Below are 10,228 nucleotides of genomic sequence, written 5' to 3'. Positions count from 1 at the left end.
TAAAGTGTGTAGTTGTTAGGCTGTGATGTTGGGGTAATAGAGGGTCTTTGGTGTGTTAGATGCCCCCAGACATGCTTCCCCTGCTGTCCCAGTGTCATTCCAGAGGTGTTGGCATCATTTCCTGGGGTGTCATAGTGGACTTGGTGACCCTCCAGACACGGATTTGGGTTTCCCCCTTAACGAGTATCTGTTCCCCATAGACTATAATGGGGTTCGAAACCCGTTCGAACACACGAACATTGAGCGGCTGTTCGAATCGAATTTCGAACCTCGAACATTTTAGTGTTCGCTCATCTCTAATCATTACATTAGGAGAATAACACACAAGGAAATTCCTGACCCCCCCCCCCCCTCCAAACAGCCACCTGTAAAGCCCCCCAGCTATTAATGTCCATTACTGTACCTGCAGGTGTCATGGTCGGCCTCCCGTCCGCAAAGCTTTGGGAAATTGTCACAAAAACGAATAGCACATTTATCACATCCATCACTCTCTCCATCTGTAAAACCCTCAGCTTCCTCCAGGACATTCCCCAAGTTATATAGATTGTACAGTACACTGTGATGTCACCGGCTTCATGATGTCATCAGGATTTTGAGGAATTCCGGACTGTGATAATGTCATCTGGGCAAGTGCTGAATGGCCGGCAGTGTATACAGTGATCACATGACTCTATACAATAGGCAGAGGATATATACATCTATATTCTAATAAAACCGCACTGTTTACTGAGAAGTTACTCCGGATTTCCATAGAAGCCTACTTCATAGAAACTATTGTAATAAAGCCGAAGTCAAGTGAAGGTTGTCCAGCTCTGTAGGGCTCTGTACACATAGTCGCATTATATATATATATATATATATATATATATATATATATATACAGTCCTATGAAAAAGTTTGGGCACCCCTATTAATCTTAATCATTTTTAGTTCTAAATATTTTGGTGTTTATAACAGCCATTTCAGTTTGATATATCTAATAACTGATGGACACAGTAATATTTCAGGATTGAAATGAGGTTTATTGTACTAACAGAAAATGTGCAATATGCATTAAACCAAAATTTGACCGGTGCAAAAGTATGGGCACCTCAACAGAAAAGTGACATTAATATTTAGTAGATCCTCCTTTTGCAAAGATAACAGCCTCTAGTCGCTTCCTGTAGCTTTTAATCAGTTCCTGGATCCTGGATAAAGGTATTTTGGACAAACAATTCAAGTTCAGTTAAGTTAGATGGTCGCCGAGCATGGACAGCCCGCTTCAAATCATCCCACAGATGTTCAATGATATTCAGGTCTGGGGACTGGGATGGCCATTCCAGAACATTGTAATTGTTCCTCTGCATGAATGCCTGAGGATTTGGAGCAGTGTTTTGGATCATTGTCTTGCTGAAATATCCATCCCCGGCGTAACTTCAACTTCGTCACTGATTCTTGAACATTATTCTCAAGAATCTGCTGATACTGAGTGGAATCCATGCGACTCTCAACTTTAACAAGATTCCCGATGCCGGCATTGGCCACACAGCCCCAAATCATGATGGAACCTCCACCAAATTTTACAGTGGGTAGCATGTGTTTTTCTTGGAATGCTGTTTCTTTTTGGACGCCATGCATAACGCCTTTTTTTTATAACCAAACAACTCAATTTTTGTTTCCAAAATGAAGCTGCCTTGTCCAAATGTGCTTTTTCATACCTCAGGCAACTCTATTTGTGGCGTACGTGCAGAAACGGCTTCTTTCTCATCACTCTCCCATACAGCTTCTATTTGTGCAAAGTGCGCTGTATAGTTGACCGATGCACAGTGACACCATCTGCAGCAAGATGATGCTGCAGCTCTTTGGAGGTGGTCTGTGGATTGTCCTTGATTGTTCTCACCATTCTTCTTCTCTGCCTTTCTGATATTTTTCTTGGCCTGCCACTTCTGGGCTTAACAAGAACTGTCCCTGTGGTCTTCCATTTCCTTACTATGTTCCTCACAGTGGAAACTGACAGGTTAAATCTCTGAGACAACTTGTCTCAGAGGTGTCATTCCAGGGTGTTGGCATCATTTCCTGGGGTGTCATAGTGGACTTGGTGACCCTCCAGACACGGATTTGGGTTTCCCCCTTAACGAGTATCTGTTCCCCATAGACTATAATGGGGTTCGAAACCCGTTCGAACACACGAACATTGAGCGGCTGTTCGAATCGAATTTCGAACCTCGAACATTTTAGTGTTTGCTCATCTCTAGATATAACCTGTTCAGACATTGGAAATCAAAGGAAATTGAGATAGACATCTGCTTTGGATTCTTCTTTATCTTATGCCCCCGGCTCATGGTGCAGAACATCAGCATGCTTGCAGCTTTCCGCTACAGATTAGGCCCAAAAATTTGAGTCTGACCCAGTGGTCACATGGGGTTCAATGATTTCATTATATTAGCGCACCCCATGTAACTGATGGGACCCAATTTCAGGCCCTAGCAGTGTGGCCTGGGGAGCAGGGCGTCAGTCACCGGCCTGAAGAACTCAGGACTGGATGCTGAGCACAAGTCAGGTGAGTATTTTTTATTTTTTTTATTTTTAATCACCTACCCTGGGCTGGCAGGGCCAGGCCCCTCTCCATTAGCAGTATGTATAACTGACAGAGAACCAGGCATTCCTCGACCACTATTATGGTGGTCCAGGGTCCTGGTCACTTCCAGCTGGCCATGGTCCCCTTAATCTGCACCTGAGTCCAGGTGGAAGGAACATATCTGTGAATTGAAGATGGAAGGCAGAGTCAAATGAGTTTAAAGGAAGCTGGATGACATTGTCTATTATATTCTAGTCTACACAATTTAATAGTTGCAGTTTTAGATAAAAGATAATATATAAAAGGTAGCTTATTTGACAAAGCATTTAAAGAGAACCTGTCAGGACAATTTGGGGCACTAAACCCCCCACAGGTCCTTATTCTTATGTACTTTGGGTTTAGTCCTGTGGTAATGTCATCTATGCCTACATTAAAAATAAAAAAAAACACTTTTCATTTACACCCAACCAATGTGCTCACTTTGCTGATACAGATCTTCAATGAATACTGAGGTTTACACCTCACCTTTAGTGCACATCAGTGAAGTCAGGGTCAGTGGTATCAGGATCATGGGGGGTGCAACTGCAATTGGGCCTGAGGGGTACAGGGCCCACAACCAACTGGATATGACCAGGGACCTGGGCCACCATTATAGCAGTTGGAGAAAGCCTGGTTAAAATAATAAAAAAAAAATACTTATAGTCACCACTCCTGGGCTCAGCATCCTCTCTGTGGCTCTTCTGGCCTGTGACTGAGGTCACACACCCAAGATGTCACGAAAGGAGTCTGTGATTGAGCCCCAGAGGTTACATGGAGCACATCACCGTAATGATGTCATCGTGCTCCACGTGACCAATGAGGTCTAAACACAGGCCTCAGCAGTGATGTCTGGGCACATGACCTTAGTTGCCAGGCATAAGAGGACCAAGGTAGATGTTGAAGACAGCAGGACGGAGCAAGGATGCCCAGGTGAAGTGAGGTAAGGTGAGCATGTGTTTATTTTTAATCACTTCCCCTGGGTCTCTGATTATTATACTCTGGGGTCTAAGGCAGCCCCAAAGTATAATAGCAGTGGCTCTTAAGGGGCTATAATACTGTGTGTCTACTGTAAAGCATATAATACTAGGTGGGGGCATATAATATTGTGTGGTGCATATTATACTGTGTGGGGACCACTGTGGAGCATATAATACTGTGTGGCTACTGTAAAGCATATAATACTAGGTGGGGGGCCACTGTGGAGCATATAATACTGTGTGGCGCATATTATACTGTGTGGGGCCCACTGTGGAGCATCTTATACTGTCCCAATATTCTTTATATGTCGGCTTACTCACTATTCTTGCTAACTGCAGTTGTGGGTAGTATAGCTGTATCCCTTTCAAGAATATGAGGTATCGCTGCAGCATCCATAATGTCAAAGGACGTGGAAGGGCACTCCAGATAAAAGTTTGCACCGGGGCTCACAAGACTTTAGTTGCGCCACTGGCCAGGATGTATAACCCTTACTTCACAGAAGACCCGCACCACTGCCAGGAGGACATCACTGGTGGTGTTACAGGTCTAGTTGGGACACAAAACTCAATCTATTAGAATCCAGCCATGCTGCATGGATTTTGTATGTTCTTCCCATGTTTGTGTGGGTTTTAAAGACATACTGATGGGGAATGTAGATTATGAGCCCTACATGGGACAGTCAGAAATGACAATATCTGTAATGTGCTGCAGATCATATTGAGGCTATGTAAGTAAAATAAAAAAAAATCAAAAGGAATTCAACCGCTACATTTTTTCATGAATTAGAAGAGCTTTGCTTCTTATGTGTGACCAAGACTGCAAGCCATTTATAAAGAGACTGGAGTCAGGCTGAGAAAAATAGAGGAGTCTGAGTTGGTGCTTTGGCCTTCCAATTCCACCGCTAAGGATTGTCGTCTTGCCTATGCCCTCACCTGCATTCCCCGTAAAATTGTGCTGCGACTTGTACTCCCTCCAGTATTGTGGAATGTGCCCTGTGACTTGTGTCCTCTGTCTCCACCCCCCCACCCCCACCCCCCTTTCTTCTGGACTCAATGATGTGCAGGAAGAACCTCATACTAATCTGGATTCTGTGCGGTTGGGATGTGACAGGTGGGGTTTCAGAATAGTGTGGCATCTGGTGGTCTGATATCTGGTGAGAGGGTCCATTATAGTGACAGTGATTCCTCTTTGGCAATGTCCTGAAGCACTGAGGTTGCATAGAAGATTTATTTATTTTGCTTACTTGTATAGCGTTGCCATATTCTGCAGCGCTTTACAGATGTTGGCAGTCACTGTCCCATATAAAGATCACAGACTAAGTTCCCTTTTAGTAAGTCTTTGGAGTGATGGAGGAAACCAGAGTACCCGCAAGAAATCCATGCAAACACAGGGAGAATATACAAACTCCTTGCAGAAGGAGAGGAAGGAGCACATTTCCTGTAGGATGTAATGGATGAACCCTGCTATTTCTTTCCATGAATACACTGATGCCACCAGTTTTGTAAGGCAGACCGGTACAAGGGAGCTGGAATAAAACTGCCTTCCACTGCCACTCCAAATATCACCTTGATTCTAGATGCTTCTTTGTGACTGCATGGTGGAGCAGCACCTACTGTATGTGTCACAACCTTCCTATTAGGCCCAGATTCCTCCTGCACTGTCCATCTGTAATGCTCTCCTAGTGGCTGGCAGCCACAATACTGTGTGTTTCTGACACACACACATACACACACATACACACACCTAACAGTCTCTCAGCCATGTGGTCCAATTTAACTCAGCTCTAATAAGAGTAAGGAATTCAGATTCTCATGAAATCAATTTAATACAATATTGCAGCATGCTATCAAAGCCTTGACATATATCACTAGATGGTAGCACATACAGACAACATATTTAGCAGATCACCCTATAGAAACATGTCTCATGATGACACACACACATCTGGACACTAGGGTTGAGCCGATCTTGAAATTTCAGGATCGTTTTTAAAATCCGATTTCTGTTCATTTTCCATTTGATCCCGATCAGTCACGTCTCCCCTCCCAGTACCCGCCCACACTCTCCTAAGCACCGCCTTCTCTATAATACTAGTCTAGGGAGGTGGGGGCGGGGTGCAGGGCGCTCTGAAGCCACATGAAGGACAGAGGACCGGACCAGCAGAGGGCAGCGGCAAGCACTTCTGAGCAGGTAAGTTGAGCGAAGTTCACGTGTAGATAGATATTACTGTACATTGTTGTCTAGTAGATAGACAAGTCAATGTACAGTAGTATCTATCTACTCGTGAACTTGCCTCGTCATCCTCACAGCAGCACAGCACGCAGTGATTTACCGCAGCCTGCCACTCTTCTGCTTCATCCCTGTTTTACTGTATAGTCATCTGAGTATATGGTAAAACAGGGACAAAGCAGAAGAGTGGCAGGCTGTGGTAAATCCATAGGAATGAATGGATGCAACCGGCACGCAGTGGGTTAAGTGGCCGGCCGCTTCCATTCATTCCTATGGGTGCTAAGCTTTTCCCACAATGATTGGCCAGTAGCTAAGCATTGTGGGAAATGGGCCCCAATCTTAATCCCACCTGAAAAGATCGGGATCAGAATTCCGATTGCGATTGTGAAATTTTCTCAATCGCCGATCGGAATCCGATATTTTCTGATCACTCAACCCTACTGGACACTCTAAGCCAGGAGGAAAGGTAAAGAAAGACACATTAGTATACAGTACGTATCACCGTGCATACAAAATATGACCTTAACACTGGTGAAATTTCTAAATGATTAGGCATTAGTAACAAAAAAAAAAAAAAAAAGATATCATTTTTAGTAAAGAAAAAACATTCTTTATATAGCACCACTTTAAAATTTTATGTAAGGTTGACAATTCAACATAAAAAATTAATAATAATAATCTCACAGTATTACAGGTCCGCTTGGGGACCTGAAAGGCAGAAATTTAATTCACTTAAAAAGCGGTTACCCATGGACCCCATAAACTATAAAGGGGTCCACTGGGTTTCCGGCCAAAAAACGTGGAGAGAAAAGATTTGTGTACCCAAACACCGAACGGAGTTTGAATACTGGTGTAAATCCAGCCTTCGTAAAATCATTAGATAGTAAACTCAAGAAGTTCACTTCTAGAAATATTCAGGTTTAGGCAGAGAGAGGGCGCAAATTATACAAACAGAAGACGAGCAGGTTTTGTAGTAGTGTAAGGGTGATATAATGGGCAAAGTATATAATGGGGTGTCATCAGAAGGATGATATTGAATGCCAAATCAGTTTGTCCAAAATGTAAATATGTAGTGAGAAAAGACGCGAAGGCTTAAGACTAAAGAAACCCAACAAGGAGGAATGAAACTTCAGAACCCCAAAGTCTTTTAATTTTGAAAATTGTTTTTATTTTATTTAATCAAATACTATTTATTTCCACTGTCATTACTGTGAATACTTAACTATTAGAGATGAGCGTGTAGGCATTCGATCGAATACTACGGTATTCGAAATACTCGTACTCGATCGAGTACCACTCGCTATTTGAATGGAAAAGTTCGATGCAGAACCAGCATTGATCGGCCGAATGCTATACAGTCAGCCAATCAACGCTGGTTCTTCTCCTACCTTTTAGAAGTCTTCTCCATGCAGCTTCCCCGCGGCGTCTTCCGGCTCTGAATTCACTCTGCCAGGCATCAGACCTGGGCAGAGCCGACTGCGCATGTCCGCTTGTAGTGCAGGCATGCGCAGTCTGCTCTGCCCAGGCCCGATGCCTGGCAGAGTGAATTCAGAGCCGGAAGACGCCGCGGGGACGCTGCACGGAGAAGACTTCTCGGAGGATCCAGCCCGACCCTCACTCGTGGACTTGGTAAGTGTAATTTGATCGAATGTTGCCTACCCCTGAAACGAGCATTTTCCCCCCATAGACTATAATAGGGTTCGATATTCGATTCCAATAGTCGAATATTGAGGGGCTACTCGAAACAAAAATGGAATCTCGAACATTTTACTGTTCGCTCATCTCTATTAACTATAAGTATAGGCAAATGAAAAAAATATGTAGCGAATGTATGTGAAATTAATTCTTAGGGCTAGTTCACACGGGGACATGGACGCTGATTTTGACAGCGGATTTCGCGGCCAAATCAGCGTCCATACAATGTATCCCTATGTGAACTACTCGCTTTTTTTTTTCTGCTAGCTCGCTAGCAGAAAAAGAAGCGACATGACCTATCTTTCGGGCGGAAGCCGCTCGCGATGAGCCGCGGCTTCCGCCCAGCCGCAGCGCCCTCCATGTCGGCTCATTCATTTGAGCCGACAGCGGAGGTGAAAGCCGCGACCGCGATGGTCGCGGCGGGAGCAGTTCACATAGTGTGGACATTGTATGGACGCTGATTTGGCCGCAAAATCTGCTGTCAAAATCAGCGTCCATGTCCCCGTGTGAACTAGCCCTTACTCTACAGATCTGGGTTATGCAATATTTGTAAATAATAGATGTTGCAAATGTTAACATTACATTCATAGCACCCCGCACCATGTTATCTTGACACTGAAGACAACAAAAGCCATTAAAATGGATTGAAACCATTGAGTTAAAATTCTGTCCCCTCTGTAGTGTATAGATTTTTTGTATTTGCCTTAATGAGAAATTTTCAGCAACTTCTGGAAAGCTTTCTTCATGTCTTTGTTCCTTAACGTATAGATCATTGGGTTTAACGTTGGGGTTATAATGGTGAACATAATGGCAGCCGCTCTCTCCTGATCTAAAGAACCCTTTGTATTAGGGCGCAGGTAAGTGAATAAACCTGTTCCATATAGGAGAGTAATCACAGTAAAATGGCCGCTGCAGGTGGACAATGCGCGTTTTCGTCCTTCTGAGGTCTTTATTTTTAAAAGAAATTTTCCAATTAAACTGTAGGAGATTATGTTTAAAGTTAAGGTTATTATAGTTATTGTTCCGGTGATTCCAAAAAGAAGGTTCATGTTGAGTTACATCTGTACTCGCCAAATCTAGCACTGGTTTAACATCACAGAAGAAATGTTTCACCACATTTGGCCCATGAAATGGAAGCCTTGAAATCATTATACTGTGGACCGAGGCATGGCAAAATCCAATAACCCAAGTACATAAGGTTAAACTATAACAGACCTTGTAAGTCATGATGGTTGAGTATCTTAAAGGTTGTGCAATGGCCACATATCTGTCATAAGACATGACGGAAAACATTATGGCTTCTGTACTACCAAAGAAATGGAAACAATGTACTTGTAGCATACAGCCATAGAATGAGATCATCTTCTCCTGTGATCTAAGATCTGTGAGCATCTTGGGGATAACCACCGATGAGAAACCCATATCAAGGAAAGCTAAGTTATACAAGAAGAAATACATGGGTGTATGGAGAGCGGAATGAAAAATAGGGATAATTATAATAGACAGATTTGCCGACAAGTCTACTATGTATAACAACAAAAAAATTACAAAGGAAATTACCCGAAGATCATCTTGAACTCCTAGACCATCAAAGATAAAATATGTTACTGAGGTATAGTTGTCTTCATTCATTGTGAGCCTTGTATCTGGAAACCAACATTGTTAAACAGAATCAAATCATTAATGGACAATAGAAGGGGTATTCCACTAATATCCCAAATGATACAAAACTCCTAGATTGGTGGGGTGTTGTGCCGGTGTATTCATCTCTACCGGACTACCTAAGAGAAGCCTGAGCCTCACTCCTGGGTCTCTCCATAGAATGGAATTTATCAATGTTTGACTACTGCTGCAGTTAATCTTGTGTGCTGGGATTCCTTGTTCTCATTAATGTTGGGGCCCCAATAGTTAGACCCTATTGATCTAGCAGTTATCTCCTTCCAATGAATGAAGTACAACAGTCACCTTATATACACCTTAGGATTCAATGCTCTTATTTAGAGATGAGCGAACACTGTTCGGATCAGCCGTTCCGAACAGCACGCTCCTATAGAAATGAATGGAAGCACCTGGCACGGCGACCGGCTGCCGGCAAAGGTGCTTGCTGTTCAGAATGGCTGATCCGAACAGTGTTCGCTCATCTCTACTCTTATTATTTGGAGGACCATTCCCCAATGATAAATGAATGGCATAAATATCGGACTTGCTGTGAGTACTGGGACCTACCACCCAGGGAATGCGGTTATAACCGCACATCTTTATTTATTTTTTCCTCTCTTTCAACTAATCTCTTCGGATGAGCTAAGATGATTAGCAAAATGCGTTGAGAAAGACCCAATATCTATAGCTACGGCAATCTATGGGCCGGAATAGGGCTTGACCACAGCACACTACTGCACTGCAGGAGAGAGGGGGTAGCATATTAGGGATTAGCAATCAGAATAATCTGACCTGGAGCTGCTTTACTGAGAGCTGACTGCTACACAGCAATCTATTAGTGTGGCAGAACATTACCCCATTACACCCACCCCACCCCCACCTCCCTATATAGCGGTCACCAACGAAGAGGAAGATGAGACTCCACGGACTGTTATACCCCTAACCACCCACCCCCATACCCACCCGAATCCAGCTACAGAATAGTCTGACCTGGAGCTGCTTTACTGAGAGCTGACTGCTACACAGCAATCTATTAGTGTAGCAGAACATAACATCCCAGCCCCCATACTC

The 10,228-nt window shown here is 43.5% G+C and overlaps 1 pseudogene; it reads right to left on the bottom strand.

The window, feature by feature from the left end:
* Nucleotides 1-8,202: 8,202 nt before the first annotated feature.
* On the bottom strand, nt 8,203-9,130 carry LOC142214540 (olfactory receptor 5G9-like; annotated as a pseudogene).
* Nucleotides 9,131-10,228: the final 1,098 nt, after the last annotated feature.

The sequence above is a fragment of the Leptodactylus fuscus genome, chromosome 7 (genome assembly GCF_031893055.1).
Source record: "Leptodactylus fuscus isolate aLepFus1 chromosome 7, aLepFus1.hap2, whole genome shotgun sequence".
In the NCBI taxonomy this organism is placed as follows: Eukaryota; Metazoa; Chordata; class Amphibia; order Anura; family Leptodactylidae; genus Leptodactylus; species Leptodactylus fuscus.
The sequence above is the reverse complement of the archived record's forward strand: the minus strand, read 5'-3'. Positions and strand labels throughout refer to the sequence as shown.